This window comes from Poecilia formosa, unplaced genomic scaffold (genome assembly GCF_000485575.1).
Source record: "Poecilia formosa unplaced genomic scaffold, Poecilia_formosa-5.1.2 Scaffold362, whole genome shotgun sequence".
NCBI lineage: Eukaryota > Metazoa > Chordata > Actinopteri > Cyprinodontiformes > Poeciliidae > Poecilia > Poecilia formosa.
The window spans coordinates 213075-234946 of record NW_006800301.1 but is presented as its reverse complement, the minus strand read 5'-3'; the positions used below and the strand labels follow the sequence as shown (position 1 = coordinate 234946).

General features: G+C 37.2%; 1 long non-coding RNA gene across 1 annotated transcript in view; it reads left to right on the top strand.

Annotated features, from left to right (window-relative positions):
• The first annotated feature begins 14258 nt into the window (after positions 1 to 14258).
• Positions 14259 to 21872, top strand: part of LOC107833322 (uncharacterized) — a 13410-nt gene continuing 5796 nt past the window's right edge. Inside the window, exon 1 of the long non-coding RNA XR_001659046.1 lies at positions 14259 to 14269. This is a non-coding gene — a long non-coding RNA (uncharacterized LOC107833322). The remainder of the gene's footprint in view (positions 14270 to 21872) is intronic.

Sequence of the window (21872 nt, the reverse complement as noted above, 5' to 3'; positions counted from 1 at the left end):
GAAGCAACATTCTCCAGTCTGATGACACAAAGAATGAACTCTTTAGTAAATGCCAGGTGTCATGTTGGGAGGAAACAGGCATGGCTCATCAACAGGCCAATATTATCTCTAGAGTAAAATGGAGTGGTGGTAACACAGACACCACAGAACCTCACATACATTGGCTAACACAGGGCTGTAAATGCCCCTCTTGCCTTCTACGAAATAATTTAAAAAAAAAAGACGCATTGTATTAAATCCCCCATGCTATCCCAATTCTTTCAGAAAACACAGACAAATGTCTTTTTGTGAATATTGATTTAAATTCTACCCCACAAAATGCAACTTCTTACAATAATGGTTGAACTCTAACAACTCTTAACATTTGTGTAGAACCTGTTGATTGAAGGCTTGCACAAAGATTTGTTTCGTAGTTAGACAGAAACAGTCAACTCTACACTTTTCTACTAGAGTTTTCCTATTAAATGTATTAAATTCTTCTGAAATTAATCTGCTGAGATATAAGGCAAGCGAGCAAATATGCCATTTGTAATCCCTGCTGAGATTTGTCACTTTACGCATCATGGTGGATTAAATGATTGAGCTCTGGAGACATTATCATGTGCAGGGTATATAGGACATAAATTAATGTTCTCTGCGGTTGCAACCTTAAACGCCGCTTCATAGAGCTCTGAGGGTCTAATATGTTTACAGCTTGTACCCTTGACTTTTCTTAACTCAGAGAATCTCACTAAGTACATAAAATGACCAACATGACCCTCAAATTAAAATAAAAAATAAAAAAAATCTGCGAATAAATAGTATGGGACCATGAATGATTTGTAAAAGGATTGAAAGTAATTTTCATTTATGTTAAATGGAATCAGTTCCTTTCACTATACATTTTTGCTACTTCAGGAAAAAATGTATAGGCCTTAGTCAATAAATACTTGAAGACACACAACCACGGCCTGCATACACACTCACAGGCAATCCAGTGCAGAAAGGTCAGAGGAGTGTTTGGGAGCAGCTTGTGGTCTGTAAAACTGCCATTCCTCCTCATGAAAAGCCATCATTCACTCCGTCAGTCTGTCAGCCGCTGTCTCACTGGGTGACATAAGGCCACGCCAAACCCTTCATTCAGTCACAGGACACAGGCTGCGAAGACTTTGTGCTTTAGTGCTGTTTGAAACTGACAAAGTACAAATCAGGACTAATGAGTTTGTCAGCCAGAATGTACAGTGGAAATTGATGTCACCGTGTTTGACAAATATCACACAAACGGGCATTTCCCCTATGTAAAAAAAATAAATAAATAAAATAAAATAAGTGGAGTAGGAAACTGAAAAGTTTTGACCAAAAAGGTTGAGTCATGAGAAATTGTGTTTAATGTAAGTGGAGGAAAATAAAATGTGTTCACCATAAGCTGTCATTAAAGGAAATAATAATGTGACCAGTCTTGGAGCAGGTTACCTAGAATAGCATGCAAAAATATTAGTATCCTTTTAACTTATTCACATTAAATGTCACAACAGTTTTGGGGTTTTGCATGATGAATCACAGACCGTTAGTGTCATATCGACTGCAGCTCTTATTTTTGTTTACAAATATGGCGTTAATATGTAATTCAGCACCTTTTACTTTGACACCCCTAAGCAAAATCCTGTACAAGCAGTTGCTCTCAGATGTCAACTACTTACAATATTAGAGCCCATCTTGAGTTTAATTTTATCTCATTTTAGATACGGTTGTTCTGTGAAGGCTTGTGGGAGAATATGACCAAATAAACATCATCATCACTGACGGAAAGAATCACAAACAGGCAATGATGACGCTTCAGAAAAGTTTGAGAGATGTTTGCTTTAGAAACTAATATTCCAAGCTTTAGGCATCTCAAGAAGAACCGGTCCATCCATCAGTTTGGCATGCAAAAAGTGTGGCACAACTGCAAACCCTCCAAGAGATCTCTATCAATCTACAATTAAACAGGCCAAACATTAATCGGATAAGTTCCAAAGAAACCCAGGGAACTCTGCAGGATTTGCAAAAATCCCATGGCTGAGGTGTGGTATCTGCTGACTGAGAAATAATTAACTTCTAATGCACTGTACACATGGGAACTTTATGAAGTGAAGGTCAAAAGTACAAAGTCATTGTTGAAAGAAAGCTAAACAAAAGTGAGCAGGTTTGGTTGAGGTATGATTAACGATTAACAAATGCCAAGGCAGTTATTAGTAAAGTTAGTTATACAGAATCAAAGTTGGGGAAAATATAATAGGAAAATAGATTTTATCCTCTGTCATTTACTGTTTTATGAATACCTGCCTGATGAAGTGGGATTTTATAGCACAATGGATGAAGGAGCTGGGATAACGGAGTCACAAGTTAGCATATTTATAAGGGCTGTGCAGACCTATTTTATGTGAAGAGGAAGCTAAAAATAACAATAAAATGGAACAAGCTCAGCGTTTAATCCTCTCATTGAAACAAAGTTTGGTGTGACTTTTAATCACAACCCACAACAAATTTTGGTAGTATCAGGTTCAGCGACCTAAATCACTGGGAACAATAAAGACCCACAAGGAAAATACAATGAAATAAACAATATTTGAATTATTTTATCCTTAAAAAAAGAGATTATTTGATACAACTTCCCACTGTGAACTGTTCTGATGAATAAGGGAACACTTTGAGTTCTGCAGCTCCGATGAACAGAGAAGAAGTGGCGGTCACTAGCAGATGGAGACTGGTGAATGTGTCAAGTGCGCAGAGCTTTGGAAGAAAAAAAAGTGGCTGTGCTGTGTGAATGCGGCAAGAAAGATTAAAATCAACCCGGACATCTGTGGCCTTTTAAGGTCTTCACTGCACAATAAAGAGACAGTGTCTTCACACACAGCAAACAGCTCCCAAACCATGAAGGAGAAATGGCTGACAATGATGCCCAATGAAAACCTGAACTAGCAAACAAACAAGAATAGCAATGTTGTCACTGCCGCTGATGTTGCAACCAGGAAGACCGAATAAGATGTTAAGACAAAATAGAAAAATAGTTTACTTATTTAAACTTCTATGTACATTTTAAAAGAGAAGAGAATGCATTCATATCAAAATTCTGAATTATATGAGTGCAAGAATGTCTAAAACGGAAACAATCAGTATGGAAATAAGAGTCAATTACTGAATAAATCTTAAATGTTGCAGTATTAAATATGAGATAAATCCTCTATCGCCAGCTAATACTGAGGTAAATATGTTTTCTTTTAAAAAAAAACGCAACCTGAAATAATTAAATAAATTAACACATTAATTAAAACTAAAAAAATAAAATAAAATCTGATACAGGAAAAAAAAGAAAGAAAAAAAGTTTTGTATCCCATTAAAAACTTTCCACTCTTCAGCTGTCTCTTTTAAAGTATTCCGTTTCTGCCTCTCTGCTTGTCATCAGGGGCTTTCAGTGACATACCACATGCCACCCGCTCCAGCCCTTAGTGGACCCCGAGGGACGACGAGGGGCACAGTCAAGCAATTCCCAGCCTGTTGGTCTGTCTGTCTGTCTCCATGTCTTACCTCCTGTCACTCTGCCTGACTACTTGAGTCAGTGTAACCAACGTGTCACCTCGCCTGCCGTTCTTGCTTTCCACTTACTTACATCCCCACCTGGCTGCCCACCAGCCAGACCACCTACCTCCTGCCAGTCTTTTCTGCCTGATGGCCTGCCCGTATGGCTCGCTGCCTGCTTGCTTTCATGTCTCCCTGTCTCCATGCCAGTGTATCAGTCCACGAAGCTTTCAGTACACCAATCTGTCTTGCAGCATTCCACTATGGTTAGCACATGGTTGAGTCATAATCTTGATTAGCTTGTTTCACTGACCAACATAGACAAAATCAATTATAAAATGAAGGGTAAAAAAAAAAAAAAAAAAAGTCTTTTAACATGTAAAATACCGTTCCATAATCGCACGGCTTCAGGCTGTTTTATACTTGGAAAATTGAGCATGGTTGTTTGATTTTTGGTACATCAAACAGAAGAAAAATGAAAGGCAAAAATGTATTTGCTCTCCATGCTTGAGGGCCAAACTGTATGAACGTAAAAACGTATTTAATTATTCATATGGTTTTAATGAAAGCAGCAACCTTGCAAGAAAAACTGACCAACTGTTTTATTTGAGGTTCTCTCTTTTCATAATGCATTCATCGTTTCACTGAATTTATTACAGGGGCCGTATAAAGTTGCTGACTGACAGGCTTTATGAAAAAAGCTCTCGATAAGGTTATGCAGAAGACATAGTGAGAATATGGAAATACACAGCTGCTCTCGCTTTAAAAGTTGCTCTATGTAGTTCAGGGCCTTGTTTGAAATTCCAATCTGTTTTCAGGGTAAGAATCTACCTTGGCCTATGTGTTTAGAGGCAGTGGCTGTTTGCAGCTATGGTGTTAAAAAGCAGCACAGACAGTAATTCAATCAGCAAACGCTCATTCAGTCTAAACACAAATGTTTTTTTTTTTTCTGTTTTACAGAATAGCTTTCTTTTCCTCTTTTATTCCATGGTATCTCACAAGAAGGTTGAAGTGGGAATTTTAATTAACCCTGTGTGCTTTTAGATGTGTCTAAATAATCATTTTTACTGGAGAAGTTATTGCTTCTCAATAAATAAAAAATAAAAAAACTTAAACAAAGGTTTGCTTTTAGTGAATGCTTATTGTATAAATTCTTCTCTTTTTTTTTCCAGGGTGTGTGTGTGTATTTGTGTAGGTCGTGCATTTGTTGGCAGACATGTCTTAGTGTCGCTCACTAATCTGGTCACGTCTCAGTGATTGGGCAGACAGTGTAAATGAAGTCCAGGACAAAAGAGCTTCCAAATATAAAATGTAGACAAGTGTTCAAGTGTTCTTTCTCCTTCGTTCTCTTTCAGACGTACCGTCTCTGACATTGTCCCTGTCTGCAATTACGACCTGAAAACCCTCACAGAGCTACTCATCATCGAACTAGGAGACAACCTTAGTCTTTGTTACAAAACTGCAGGAGCCATGTAGGAATTAATTTTTATGATGATATGCCAAATTTTATTTCAAATTGCTTGGCATGTCAAATAGTTGAATACAGCAAATTATTATATTTTCATTTTTACTGTCACTTTATTTCAAGATGCACAAGTAATCCAAAATAAAGAAACAAATAGCAATTGCTTGTTGCATCTTAAAAATACACAACTACTTACATAATACCAAGAGTCTTTTTTTAGTCTGGTTACAGTGTAATTGTAACACACCAGTATAATTTGAAGAAGATTTAAAAAAATGCATATTACTGAACTGTATTCAGGAGAACTAGGGTAAATAACATTCAGGTGTTTTAACATTTTGAAAATTTTAAAATGTAAAGATAGAGAATCAATGGGGAAACAATGTGTCATAAAATTTAGTCAGTCTTTTAATGAGGCCTCCATTTAACTCAGATATTTCAAATCAACACATCAGAAGCTTGCAAAGCCATCACATCAGAACATTGGCTTTCCCACATTGTTTAAAGCTGTAGCAATTTATGGATGTAAACTTCTGAATGTTTCGAAAGCGATGCTAGATTTTTCCCTAGCTTTTCATCTCACCATTCTGACTTTTTTCTGACACAAACCCCAAATTATGCACCTACCCGAGAAACAAGTTTGATGTCACAGCCAATATCCCAGAAACTTTTTGAAAATGTTTGCCATATTGAATAATTGTTGTTCCTTAAGCTAAAACTAAACGTGATAAAAATTTAATTGTGGGTATGAAGGGAAAAAAATGCTGAAAAAAAAAAAAACATAAGCATAACATACTGATAACACAAACTTTGAACAACAATTTTAAACACTCATAACAATGTAACCGCTGTCTTGATCTTTTAATGTAGGGAGCCCTGAGAAAATTGGAAAATGTGGCAACAGCAGAGTAAGACTGGCCTTTCAGCTATTTGTTTTGTCAATCTGTGTTCTTTTTCATCAAGGACAAACTATATACTTTGGCAAGATTTCTAAAATTTTGCCTTAAATTGATTGAAGCGAGACAGAAGCATGTATTAGGTGTTTCAAGAGAGAGTCAACAAACATGACTTAACATTCACGTGGGTGTACCTCGATTGATAAGAATACAATTTAAAAGGTTATTTAGTTCGGTATTTCAGCTTTAAAAAAAATCAGAATATGGATGCATTGCACACATATTTTAAATGTTTTTCTTTTCTTTGTTATAACTATGTCATGAAAAACTACAAGCAACCGGGATGATCACGTCCTTGAGGGGTTTGTAGAGCAAATTTCATTCAAAAAGATGGAGGGAATTCACAAGATGCGGACAAAAATATGCATATTTTGTTCTTCGTCTTGCAGTCATCCTAAGCCCATGGCCAGATGGTGTCTTCTGAAATCCCTGTAGTGTGACCAACCTCGACACACAAGCAGGAAAGCTAAAAAATCTAGAAGCCTTCCATCTTGTCCTACAATCTCTCTCTCTGCCTGCTGTAGCCTCAAACTGTCGAAGCAAAAATACCCACAACATATCTACTGAGAGACCCAATTCTCACACCCAGCCCTCCCTGGAGAACAAGACAGCGAGAGACACAGAGGAAAATTAGATGCTGCTTCGACAATATTTTTAGGGGCTAAATTTCGATGACAAAATAAAAAAGTGAAGGTGAAGCGGGGTCTAGTAAGGGAATGATAAAAATAATTTTACACACAAGCAGATAGTGAGAGCAGGAGATGATTTACATTTTACCCTTATAAGCATAAATACTAACTGCCTCACTGATGCAAATTTCCAACACAGCTTTGTTATCAAAAGCTGAGCTGGAAATCAAGAGAAACCCTCCCGAAAAAGGGGGAAAAAAGGACAAAACCTGGTTTTTGGCTGATGAAAGCAAAAACATAATTAAATTTAAGGGATTCTATTAGGACTGTACCTTTTGTTTTTCTGTCTCTCACACTCATTTAAATGCTTGGGTGAGTTTGTATTTGTTGAAAATATTTTTGCAATTAAGATTTTCTGACAATAGGGTTAGCAGTGGCATCGTTGGTTTAAATTTGCTGCACAGGCTCTTGCCTTCGGTGAACCTGAATAGAAATGAGAGGCGCATGATGGATAGATGGCCAATGTACTGATCTCACCACCATTACACGAAGAGGCATGCACATTAAGCTTTTACAACTACGTAGCTGCTTTAAATAAGGCTAATGAGGTCAAAACGACTGTCTGAACAAGTTATGTAACTCATACTTCTCGTTAAGATCTCAACAACTACTTCCAACTTGTTAAAAATGAAAACATTATAGTACTTTGATATTTTGTACATATCAAAAAAAAGAAAGTTCAAAGGGCCACCCTTAAATTAATAGCAAAAGTTAACAGTGATGTATAAATGTTTAAGCTCTTTTTTGTCAGGAACTTTTAAGTGTGAGTTTCCACAAAGCCAAGAGGGAAAGACGTCAGGTCTGATTTTAGATGGGAAATTAACATCTGGTCAGTCAGTGAAAAAGAATCTGGCACTTTGAGCTATTGGTTCTTCTTTGCTCTTTTCTGTTAATGCGTAAAGCCTAGACATTTAATAAAAATCACATACATGCATGTCCCTGAGTATGTTTCCTACCATGTGAAGCATTCCACATACCTTGGGATCGCTTTGAACAGCAACAGTTGAGACATATCTTGCAGGCATTTATTTTACATTAAAAATTGACTGAGGTTGTCCTTAAATTGAGTTCCAGTAAAGTCTTTTTCTAGCCCTTGGCGACATGACAAAGCGCAGTGGGGGTGAAGAGAAACAGCAGGGGTGCCTTCCATCTCTGTAGTTTCTTAGTGTTGATTTAGTGTACAGAGCCCTTAGAGGGGCAATTGTTGCTGTCTATCAATCACTGGAGAGGTATAATGACATTTCTAATCTTTCAAGAAGTTGGCAACTGAGAGAGATGATCATAAAGTCAGACTGTGGATTGCTTACAAGTTATTCAGTCTAGTTTGAAGGGTGGTCAGAAAAAAATAAACTTGTTTTTAAAAATACTAAGTATGGATTTAGCTTGAAGAGTTCTATGTGCATAAAGCAAAAAGCCAAAAACTTAGATGCCTGAGTCACACACAAACTGCACATAATGCCCTACAGGAAAACATCATCCACTGTATGCTAAAAGTAATTTTAACTCGCTTGCATAAAAAAAAAAAAAAACTAAACGTAGTAAAAACAAGTAGGAGTACAAAATAATCATCACCAAGAAAAAGGCAAATGTAAAAACGAACATGTAATAAAACGATAAACAGAAAACTGCTGAATTAGATGAAACAATACAAAGTTGAGAACTAATGTGATCTGTACAAAATAAGCTTCTGCCATTATCAAACATCCCAAGTAAAATACCACTAAAATGTTATGATTCAATGTTCTGATAAAATGACACGTAAGATAATTACAAAGAAAGTCTTCTAAATTTATTAAATGAGGAGTTGTCCTTAAAGACTATAGCACTGTTTGTGGATTTAACGCCTGTATTAATATAAATAAACAAACAGTAGGATGCCCTTATGTTATGATCCAGGGCAAAATGGTGTATTGGACTCCTAGGGGTTTCCCTGGTCGGATAGGGTGGGCTGCCAGTTTAGACCAACATTGTTGCTTTGGAACGACACTCTGCCTCAAACTATGCCTCAGCCAATGCGTCTCTGCCTCTCCTCCGCTCCAGCCAGGCAGATCCTTCAGCACATGAAGGAGAGCTAAAGAGTCAGCCAGCTGACAATGAAGAGCATAGATCAGAAAACCTAGTTTCATGAAGCCTGGCCTACAAAAATAAATAACTTCTGTGGTTTTTATTAAAAACTCAACAGCCACAAAGCAAAAAAAAAAAAAAAAAGCCATTACCCTACTTGTGCCACATAAATTAAATCTCCCTGTTTGTCTCTTGCAGCCAGCAGAGAGCTGAGCAGTGCTGTGGCTCCAGCTCGTCTAGCAGGGCCGTGCCCCGAGTGGTATGGGGCCTCAAGCACAATACGATTTAAGGGCCGCTCTTGCTTTGTTAGGAACATCACCACCACTAACAGCATTTTAATGCACATTGGGTGGAATCTGGAAGAGAGGGCCAAGTTTAACTGGCCAAGCTTAAAAGCAATCACAATGGCTGGTTATAATTTGCTGAGAAATATTTGAGGACAAACTGGGTACTTTAGCTTCCTCCCACAGCCCAAAAACATGACTGTCAGGTCAATTGGTCTCTTTAAATTCTCATTAGGTTTGAGTGTATCATAACACTGATATCAGATTATTGTTCAAACTGTAGGACATTACTGTAAAGCTTTGGTCTAAAGAGACACTGAAATCAGAAGTACAGTACCCCTCCAATGTCCTGTTCAAGAAAGCTCTCTCAGTAATTGTCATCAGAATCAATTTGTGCGTTTTCACCTTACTTGCTATAAGAAATTTGTGAGAAGGTGATTCTAGAGCTATGTGTGAAGCTGTGAATGTCATGGTACCTTTGGAGTTTAGTCCGATAATTTCTTGAATTTCTGCTAATTCTTGGATTTTTGTGGTGTGACCATCTTAGTTTTTGAGGAATTAGTTTCCCTGAATCCACAGTCATTCCAGGTCAATTAGTCATTTCCCCTCTGCTCTTCCCCCACATCGAAGTTTTCTCTTTAATTTGGTTCGAATCACTAGTTCCTTGTTCCGTTGATTACCCCTCTTTTCTCTTTTCCTTCAATCCTTCTATCGTGCATCAGACACCCACTCAGTGGTTTTTGTATGTTGTTTAATTCCTGTTGTGTTTGTTGCACCTATCAATTGAATTTTATTAATTAAAACTTTTCATTATGACTCTGTCAGCCTCATGCGCCTCCTTTGGGTCCTCAACCACAAAATATGGCAGTACATCTCTTTATGTAGAAATGCAATTGTGTGACGGGGGCATTGGCATTAAAAATTGAGCATGCCGAAACAGCTGGTCGTATTAGTCCACCAGATCAGTCCAGATTCATTATTCGGCAGGTACAGGTCCAAGTCCATCAAGCATTAAGAGAAAATAGAGACGAAGCAAAGCTGATTTTTTTTTTCTAATTCATATTTGAAAAATTTATTTAAGCACCGGAATGAAAGGATGCGGGGAACCGCGTTATGTGTGACACAGACTCACTGAAATACTGCCTGTGCTGAGCAGATTCCCTTCATGGCAGCACTATCAGTCAGGACATGATGGCAACAAAACATAGTTATCACCTTTGCACCTCCAAGTAGATTGTGCTCTCTTTGGAGTTTCAGTCCACCATTTTTCTCTCTTCTGTGTTTACTGCAAGTCACTTTGGATCACACACATATTCTCTTGTCTCCTCAATAAAGTAGCTTTCACCAATTTGATTGGTTGTTTTGCAGTTTTAAAATGATAAAAACAGAAGAATGAGTCCCAACTAATCATTCAGATTGTTATAACCTTTACATGGACACTGTTGGACTGAGCAGTGCTGGTTTCTGATATGGGCTATATGGGCATTTACCCAGGGCTGCACTGAAAGAGGGAGTGTACAAAAGCACCATATTGGAAAAAAAAAAGGTATTTATCTAGTTAACCCTGTGTTAAGTAGAAAACCCTATTGCTTCTAAGTACGTAGCAGTTCTTAGAAGCAATAGGAATGCTGTTATTGACAAGCCAATAACAGCATTCATACAGGAGAAAGTTTCTTTGTCCAAACAACCTCTTGTATAGTCAGGAAAGGTACAGAGGAACAGTTTTTACTTCAAAGATTGTCTGCTTAAAAATAACATCTCAAATATCCCTTTAAATCTCTAAGTTCTAAGCTTTTTTTTTTTTTTACTTTTTCATAAGCGTTTGTGTTTATAGTCAAGCAGGATATACAATATTTGAAATCAACTCTAGAAACTCTAGAAAGTATTAGCTGTTCGTATAAAGGGGGATCTGTAATAATGTACATCGTTCATAATGAGTTCTAAAAATGCTGAGTGCATTTTTCAATCACTTTAAACTTCACCTACTTTAGCTGGTTGGCTTTTACATAATTTTGCCTGTGCAAAAATAAGCACAGATTACAACTGCTCAGGAAGTGCAACCTGGTCATTTTGTTTTAGATATATGCAATCTGCCCATCAATATTTTCTGCAGCCTGCTTTGTGAATTTATTGAAGAGCAAAATGGGTGCAAAAAATTTAGGAGATTGCATTGCTTTGTAACCCCCTTTTTCTCAATGTGTTAATGTTTCCCAGAATACCAGATTAGTACTTAAGCGTTCATCTGTTCTCCAGCATGCCATTCAGTTTTTCAGCTAGCTTTGTGTCTGAGCTTTAAGTTTTGCTATTTTTGTATGTGTGAGCCACTGTTTTTTTTTATTTTATTTTTTTTGTTTGAGAGTGATTGGCACATCCCAGTATGTTGAAGATAAAATTCTTTTTCTTTTCATTTTTCAATTTGACTTAGAATTTTCCTGAGGGAGCCATTTTCTCCCCAGTCTAAGCTTTTAGACACCATATGTTCTGCTTGTGGTTATGTTTAGGAATTTAAGGGCCTGTCGATCTGATATCTACTGCAAGGGCTCATCATGTGGTGATAAGCACAACACGTCATTATCTCTATTCTATTGTGCAGAGATCAGGAGAAGCCAAATCTTCTTGGAACCATTTAATTTACTTCAGGCAACCTTCTGCCCACATTTGCTTATCACACTACTTTGATTTGCAGATTGACTAGGCATTTACTCTTTTTGTTAGACTGCTTGCATTTCTTACCTTTACCCAGTAATTAACAACATCATTTGAATGGAACAAAACTGTAATTTATCACAGCATTTGCAAGTGATTTATTCACAACACACACCCCCGTGTAATTTTTCTAGAAGCTCACCTGAATCTTTTGCAGCTGTCCTCGCAGATTTGGGAATCAGCAGTGTAGAGCAGTCAGATGTTGCTTCTGATTGCTTCTGTTGTGCAATACACAGACTGAGTAATTATTTCACACACAACTGACATGTTCCAGGATTCACTTGAGCTCATTGTTTTAGTCTGCAGTTAAATATTAAACTAAATATGAGAGATTAGTGTTGCTTTTGACTGCTTTGCTTTTTAATGCTTCCCCATAGTAGCAAACAATCAGCTCAGCTCCCTCAAGAGAATCTGCTCCTGATTCTTCAACCTGAGATCATTCAGGTTATGTTTACCAGTGGATGATGTCCTGAATAGTAAAAACAAACCCCAAAAGTCCATGAGATAATGGCTCAGGTGGCATTTAAGTGGCACAAACTAAGACTTCAGTCGACTTTGTCTGGTTTTGTAAATGCCTTGAAGACTTGAGGCCATCTTAATTTCCCTTTGGGATCAATAAAGTATTTGGATTTGAATTGAATGTGAATTTGAATTACTCTCTCTTTGGAACTCAAGTCTAATGAACAAACTTTATCTTGTATGAGTACAACAATTACTTAAAAGGAACTCAGTGCTTAAGCTGAGTCTGCAGGTTTGTGGACCATGAAAACTGGACGCTTGTTCTCCATGTTTGGCTCTGGCTGCAGGGTCAACTTGAACCAGAACACGAGTGCTCCTGGAGGTGGTTCAGTGGCAACAGCTAAACCATTCAGTGATTTATACCGAATGGTTTATATTGAAACCATAGTCTGAAACTTGTGCAGTTTTAATTATTTACTTAAAACAAGGTTTAGTATCTTTCCGGAAAAAGTTACTTTTAAGTTAGCCTTATCTCATTTGCACTAGAAACCAGCGAAAAATATTTAGGAAGATTTTATGTCTTTACAGTGCAGTGCTGCCAGCTGTGCCACCACACAGCTCTATTGGAAAACCAATAATTTCTTAAGTGACTTGTCAATAGAGAACATTTTTACTTATCCCATGTTGGTAACTTAAAAGTAGGTATACTTTAACAAATCATTATATGGAGCCAGTGCCTAGAAAAAGTCAAATTATACAGTAAAGCAAAATGCATGACCAATACCATGTATGACAAAGACTGACTTATAGCAAAAAGAGACCCATAAAGGTTGCAGTGTTAAGTCACTAAGGGGAAAACCTTCCTGCATCTGAAATTCATTCAGGTAGTTATCGCTCTGCCCATCTAGATTTATACTTTTCTAAAGCCATGAGAGACGATAAATGGTTTTCTATTCCAAGCACTTTTCTTTCTAAGTGCCCAACTTTAACGACTGTGGGGCAAATGGCAATTTAGGTCTCAGCACTTCTCCATCTTTATGTATTTAGACTCACTTTAGTGTTGAAAGTACCAAGCATGCACTGACTGAAGAAGAATGTGCATTGATTAGTGAATTCAAAGCTGCCAGTTACTTGGTTTTTAGAGGATCATAGTTGCCAACTTATTCAAATATCAAACACAAAGGGATTGTACTTTAAAAGATACATAAAAATGATTAATCTCACTATAAATGTGACATTACACAAACACTGTGTATGAACATAAACATAAATTTGTGTGAGGCTTTAGTTGATGTTTGCTTTTATCTAAAGCAATCACAAGTGAAAGTTCCATACATTTACAAGTTGCAGACCACAGATTTACAAATCAGACCTTTGCTAAAATTCTTTTGAGAACACCCCAAAGAAGACCAGAGAAATGGAGCAACCACAGCGCCATTTTATAGCACAATAGGGTGACAATGTTACTTTCAGGTGTTATAAAAATGCTGCGTCTATCAAAAAATGGCTCAAAATTATTTTGACTTTGCAATTTAACACCTTGAAATTGGGCCTCTGTCTCTTTAAGAAGCTCCTGCTCTCTCTAACTCTCAGCACACTTCAGCGTTTCTCCGTTAAGTTGTTTCCAATGTTAGGAGCTTTGCACTGGTCAGTAGTTTGTATGATGAGTTAGGCCAATGTGCAGTTCTACCAGGTGTTAGTTGTTGCTAACACTTATCTGACGTAGTTGAGTGGGTAAGGTGCAGGTAGGGATGCTGTGAGGTGGAAGCTCAGCTTGGAGACTGCAGCTCTGGCGCTTGGTGAGAGAAAGTGGTTCTGCATCCCAAATGGCTGAAAATGGAAATTAACGGATTTCTAAAGAATCAAAACAACACTTTGATTTTGGTTTCTGAGGAGGAAATATTATAACATGATGTGAAGCTTAAAAAAAAAAAGTTGATTATACATAATACTCCACCTTAATGAAAAAAGAGATATCAGCCACAAACAAGTTGTATTTTCACAAATTTTTCTAAAAAAATGTAACAAAATTTTTAACAAAGGACATTTTTGTTAAAAAAAAATGTCCTTTTTAACAAAGGACTTTTGTTAAAAAGGACTTTTTAACAAGTCCTTTTAAACAAAATGACTTTTTTCTGGCTATCATCTTGTTGAAGAGAATGTGACTTATTAAATCATAATTTGACTTTTTAAAATCAAGGTCAAATTGAAATCTAAACTACTATTTTAGGCTTAATGTGAATTTGGCACCTGGGCCTTCAGAGGGACTTTACAGATTTAATCCACCACTATAATGTTACATGTATACAAGCCGCCAATACCATCAGAAACAAAAAAAACCAAAAAAAAAACGCAGTGACCCAGGTAACACATAGATGCTGAAATCTGATTGGACAGAGCTCCGATAATCCACACTGACATGTATGGGACGCAGCGCAGCCAAGAGAAACATTATAAAAAAGGGAATAGATTATTGGGAGTAGGTTAATAAAATTTGAACAAAAATTATAATTTGGGTTGTAGATATATTTTAGGGATTTTGATCATGTTTAGGCCTGCAGAGAAGGGCTTGGAGCCCTTTTGGGCCTAACACTGATTTTTACATAAATTGCTCACCAGTCATGAATGTCACATTAGACTACCTTTAGCCAATCAAGTTTTTATTATGATATACTGTTTCCTAAAACAGATGGAAAGTAAGGTAATGCTTGACTAAACATAAATGAAAGCTAAATTACATGACAATAAAACTGAACAAGATTGCTTTATCAACAGCACAAGCAGAAGCATTAAACTTTGCAAAAAAGGACATGGGAAAGTTAAAAATATATCCTTCATTTCTAGTGCTGGGCAAATTTTTAGATCAACTGATGACATCTACCCACACACTGCATAATGTATGCAGGCACTGAGGTGGATTTTAAAGGAGAATGCCAATTACGTTGTCACTGTGAATGACACCAAAGTGGTTATACATTCAAATGACAGTCAGTTCAAGGTTGGTCCATGTAATTAAAACTCTATGTTATCACTGGTTAAACGTTTAAGTTACAAAAAAGCATCTTTGTGAAAGTGAAATGACATCAGGTGTAAAGCTATGTGAAAACAGAAAAGGGAAAAATTGGATGTACATATATCAATATTTTCTCTTTGTCTTTTGTCTATCAGATATCTGTATATTTATATTTGATATCTGTACAATGAAAGCAGAGTTGACCAAACCTTGTTTGTGCACATAAACTTGGACAATAGAGCTGACTCTGATTTATTGTCATATTATTATATTAGATTTTCTGAGTTAAAGTCACCAGAAGTGCTTTGAATTTGAAGAAGGCCATGTGTCTTTGCAATAATTCCCACTACGCCATCTGGAGACGTTTTTGAAAACGATTTGATGTTGTTTTGTTCATTAGAACATAACAATGTAAAGCAGAATGCCAATGACGTTGTCATTAGACAGCACAGAGACACTGATTTTAACTGAAGCAGTTTATTAAAGCATGTTCAAAAATTATGAAGTGAGGGAAAAATAAAATTAGGGTTGAAGAAATTCCAGCTCATGAATCTGCAGGAGGGACTTTCATTGTGCTCCAGCAACAATGCACAAGTCCTCTGGTGAGGGGTCAAGTCTGGTGGTGGTTGGTGCATGAGAGACCAACCACAAAGCACAATGAGGGGTTTTTTCTGTAAATGAGTTAATTTCACATAAAGGCTGAACACATGTGTTAATTGGATGAATGAGAACAACTGGGAACATTTTGTCCCTGTGTGACGCAGACAAATTAGTCCATGCACTTGTAACATTATTACAGCATAGAGTTTTACCATGTTTTTTTTTTTTAACCCAAATGTTCCCTGGAAAGATCTCTAAAAAAAAACAAACACTCTGCTTAACCAAGATGCTGCAGTATTTGCTGTGATGAGAATTTCAGATCCCACATACTTTCAACGAAATGAAATATTTTTGAAAGTTACATTTTTGTAAATCAATTTAGTAAGCAAACCACTTCATACAGATTAATTACATGTAGACTGACGTTTCTGATACTTAAAACTTAAACTTACAGCTGATGAAAACATTATTTATGTTTAGGATATCTAAACGTGTTTTTTTTTATGAGATCTACATTGTTGGAAAAGTTAAGGAGCATATCTATGAGTCATCTGTTGAATCTAATGCCATTTTTTTTTAAAGAAACATACTTACCGAGCAGAATGATATCTGATTTTATTACATAATCCTTGGAGTCTAATTAAGTTTATATAACCAGGCAAATTTATCAGGCTGTTGTTATAATTAGTGGGCCTAGTGTTTTTGTTAGAAACAGAAACTTTATGTACAACCATGTTTGACAAGCATTTCACTGAATCAATGGGACACACAATGCTGCATATTGAGAGAGAATATGAGAGAGATATGAATGGACTGGACAGACTGCACTTCCTGAGGAAACTTAGAGGGGCTGTGAAGCATTTCCACATGTTAGTGTTAGTGCTGCTGCCAATCAATTAAAAATTTTAATCTGATTAATCACACTGTGGCGCTGTGATCAATCACGATTAATTGCTGTGCCTAGTGTTGTAAGCCTGACACATAAATATGCACGCAGTTGTCCAAGGCCCTCCTATAGCACTCCAACCAACTCAAAGGCAAGAAATGATATGATTTTTTTGTCGCAGAAGCCAGGTAATGTAGCCTCAACAGCAACAATGGAAAACTTACTCCATTACACCTGCAAACAAAGGGGGCAACAACAGATAAGATATATTTTAGTTTCTTAGGTGCCCCACCACTTTCTACTGCCACCCTGGGCAACTGCCCACATAGCCCAAATCTAAAACTGCCACCGTCTGCCAATGTCTGCACGTCTTCAATAAATGTTTTACTGTCTCAAACCAAACATGTCAGAAGATTCTCAGTTTTCCAGTTTTATTATTATTATTATAATTATTATTTATTTATTTATTTATTTATTTATTTATTTATTTATTTATTTATTTATTTATTTATTTATTTATAATTGAGGAGTATTTTAAGGAAGTGGTTTTCTTTCAAATGTTAATTTGGGAATGTGCCACTCCATTAATTTCTGATGAGTTTACAGTCGCTTGTCCTAAAACAGCCAAGTAACTGGTGTGATTTGTGCATGTGAAATTTCGTGCTTGTACACAAAGATGTGCACACATGGGCAAACGTCACAACACAACACTTCTGTCGATGTCTACTGTCACGCAAACCTTTCATCTTTTGTCACTCCCCACTGCTATAACGCACTGCTGTGAACTATTTAACCCTGCGCGGGACAGAGCCTTTTAGGTCAAAATAGTAAATTGATTAATCTATGTTATGAAATATGAACTCATTAATATTTTCAGATATTCACATGCTGACACAAAGTAGTAGAGGCAAGTCGATTTTGACCCTTCAGAAAACTTGCATGCAGACTGGAGCATAGAGCCCTGCAGGAGACAGAATTACAGCCACTTATGAAGGAGATGTGGATGCAAAGACCTGTCAATGAGCTGGAGCTCAAACGACTCATTGAAGAGCCAGTACTTTGAAGTTTAGTGGAGAAGCTACGGCTTTGGAGACCTGAAGCTTGACCAGAGCTTTGGAGACTCACAAAAGAATGCTAACACATAAGACTCAATACTCAGCTTGTCCTAAATAAAATCTTTACCTGAAAGCCCGGCGTCTGTTTAGCTATTGACAGTTTGACTCCTCAAAAGTTAGGATGCCATCACCATGAGGATGACATGGTGATGGCATCGTCAGAAAAGCCAGCCAGTGAACCCTCCAAGTGGGCCAGACACGGAGTGAGAAGAGAGGGAGAAAAGTCCTCTCATTGGAGGAGATCAGGTTTATTTTAGTTCATGTTTAATTTTCTAGGTCTCATATTTAGCTGAGTTTGGAAGATAGCTCAACACTATTATACTTGAAAAAAGCCAGTTTTTGTTTGCTTCCTTCCCAAACATTTTTTGTTATTATTTCAATAAATGTAGTTTCTCAAAATAGGCCACAGCCATTTCGTTGTGTTATAAGTTTGGGTAAATAAATCAGTGCTGCACTCTGGGGAAAAAATAAAAGCTAAAATAAATGTAGCTGTGATACACAACATTAATACATCTTTAAAAGAACACAGAAAATCCTTTAAAGAGCTGAATTAATCGGATCATTCACACTGTATCTGGGCACATGAGTAAAAACCATGAGTTTGTAGTTTATGTGCTGCATGTAGCTCAAGTGGGAGAGAACAGCTCAGAAACACTGTTGTCTCCGTGTTTGTCTCTGTGTTGCTCTGTAATGAATTGGAGATCTGTCCGCTGCCTCTCTCCTATTGGCCATAGGAGAGAGAAAACGGAGAGATGGATGGTATCCTGGGGCGGGCAGGGGTTAAAATTCAGCCTGGGAGCTTGGTTTGGACTGGCCTTTCATCTAATCACACACAAGACAAAAGTGGAATCACAATTTTAAAATGACACAACTTCCTGTGTTGTATGAAAACACTATCAAAACTACTGTGTGTGTGTGCGTGTGCGTGTGCGTGTGTGTGCGTGTGTGTGTGTGTGTGTGTGTATGTACGTATTTAATGACAAACAGTCGACAAAAGTTTATTAACCCCTTAACTGTCTCCCTGAAAACCAACATGTTGTCCAATGGGTTCAGGAGGACATTGTGTCCTCATGACAGTTATACAAACAGCCTATAAAGCCAATATTGGGAAACAAAAACCAGCTTTCAAAGCTGTACAGACCAATACATCAAGAAGGGAAATTAATAATTTTATAGAATGCTTTTAGATGTGAAAAAGATGAGGCTTTGATTTTAAGAGGTCAACATAATCCTAAGGAAAGAAACGTACAAGTAATCCTGCACATGGCACCTGAACCTGGCCTTTTATTTTCATGGTTTCTGCTCCACTCTCCTGTTTCTCCTCCGCTCATTTCTACTCTGACTGGAAATACCCTGGCCCCCTTTAACCACTCATAGTCCACAGCTGACACTGTCCTTGTCTACTACTTGCCTACTTAACAGCAATAATGATAAACTGTGTATGATGTTTGCAAAGAATTCATAGTGTTAGAGTACAAAAACGATATGAAAATCAACTTAAGAAAAGCACTAAACAGACAGGAAGTAAATGACTCGCTTTATATGTATATTTCTTGAGCTAGCGAGAAAAAGGCTACATATTAATAAAAAAACAGAACAGGACAAATGGATGTATAGTCTGAATATTCAGATATATCTTCTAAATTTGAACACAGACTTTCTCATAAAATGNACAGATCATGAAATGACATAACAAAGGATTAGAATGTTACATCAGACCAATTAAACAAAACATTAAATCCAAAAATGTGGCGTAAAGAAAGGTATGTTAATAACTGCTTAAAAGTTATTTTCAAAAGGCTTTTCTAATCTGAAAAACAAGCCTCAATGAAATACACATTTAAATTTATTGAATATGACTGTATGTCATTGGGATTTTTTGTGATGGATTTATGCAATAAGTACATAATTTTGAAGTGTAGGGAAAATTATGTATTTCTTTTTATTATTTTGGAAAGTTTACCTGTGTTTGATCAAACATATCTACACCAGTTAGAACAGAGGATATTTTTTCTATATAAAAGTATTTATCACCGTATTTTCCGCACTATAATGGGAACCTTCAATGAATGGCCTATTTTAAAACTTTTTTCTTATATAAGGCACATAGAATAGACAGTACAGTTAGGGTTGCCACCCGTCCCTTAAATACGGAACCGTCCCGTATTGAACCTATATGGGAAGCGATTTGTTCCGTACTCTACAGATGTGGATGTGTAATAATAAAAAGTTGGTCCCCGAGTACTTTATATAATATGCTGCCCCAGTCATTGTTTCACTCACGGTGTTGGTGTTGCAATATTGTGCCCAACTGCTTTCTGGGTAACACAGACCCAGGCTTTAAATGTATAGGGGCTGGTCCCTTGGTAACCCTAGTCGAAGCACCCTGGATGAATGTCTAAAGCCACTTTGTTGACATAAAGAATATCAACAAAACAGTCCGACTCCGGATCTGTGAGGAGAGCGTTCCGCGACTGGGCCGGGGCGTGGCCAGGAGTGGTCACCCTTCTCCGTTCGCGGAGAACGTGGTGCTAAATGACCTGCAAACGACCTGATTATAGACGGTAGGTCAGTCAAATTTTATTAACAAACCAGTGTTCTGACAACTATCCCAGCATGCACCGCGCGCTTCTTCTACGGGCGAAAATTAAGTCGGCGGCTGCTTACCTAGTTGCTAGACCTGTTGTGGCTCAATATTGGTCCATATATAAGGCGCACCGGATTATAAGGTGCACTGTTGGCTTTTGAGGAAATTGGAGGTTTTTAGGTGAGCCTTATAGTGCGGAAAATAAGGTAACCTGATATCTGGAACTTACCTGGTAGCAAAGTCCACTACAGGACAATTAAACATCGCATCTCCAACCATCCTAGCCATTTCATCACGGTTGGTCTTCGTATTGAATTCATCTCGCCAATCAGTGTAGTGAGAAATAACNCTTTCACCTGTCTTTTTCACATATTGGCCAACTTAAACCACTCCTCCTTACTCCTTTCCTTTTCAAATTTTCATGCAAACTATCAGGGAGACCCAGTCTGACCTTTCACTGTATATGAAGCACCAAAGTGCTTGTGAGGGCGGCAGTGTGTCAGCATGTTATTTATGGGGTAGGAAAATAAAAACACATTCCAACCACTGGTTGGTTTTGCCTTTAACACACCAGCTGCTGGGGTAACCTCCCAGACCTTCCAATGGCGAACCAGCGATTGGACAACGATGATGTGTGTCCTGACAAACCAACCACAAAAGGAAGTGGAAATTCTTATTTTGTATGTGGTCCTACAGTAAACATTGCTGAATGGGAGCCATAACAGCAGCTGCCAAGAGTTTCAACAGACAACACCACCACTGGGAAAATATCTAGTTGATATTTTTAGCCTCAACTCCACACTCGAAATCACAAAGAGTTGTTCTTGCACTCTTTAATTTTCTACCACATTTTAATTTAGATTACATACATGTTGCACATACCAAAAATCTAAAAAAATAAATATTGGTAAGGTTACTCTAATGTAACGCAGACGCAAACATTCTAAAAGTCACACATCTGTACGTACCCAACAGAATCTCACTGCAATGCCACAAGAGGAGGCTTTAGAATAAATTTGCAACTTGCTTTCTGAAGGAAAATGAAGGACAATGGATAATTGTGAAACACCTTCACAGAAGATCAACTTCATAGGTATAATTATTTTTAGCTTTTCTCTCCGAGAGCCTATTGCTTCCTTTTTCTTTTTTCTTTGATGTATGTTTGCCATATGTAAATGTTTCACAACATCAACGTATTTTAAATATCAGACAATACTAAAAGTAAAGATAAATTTCAAGGTGTTTACTGTTATGGTGGAAGACATTCCCCCAAAACCTCTAGTACTATAGATTAACTCTGGTGTGTCACATTTTTGAAAAGGCGAGTTCAATATTTTTATCTGAACTCCGACTCAGGTTCCAGATCCAAGCACCTAAAGTGACTAATGAGCCTGTTTTCATCTTCAAGAAGAAAATCCTCTCTGTCTCTAAATCTGCACTCGCTGAGGAAGATAAAAAACAAGTAGGTTGGATGGAATAAATTTAATGTCTTGTTTTTTTTTTTTTTTTTT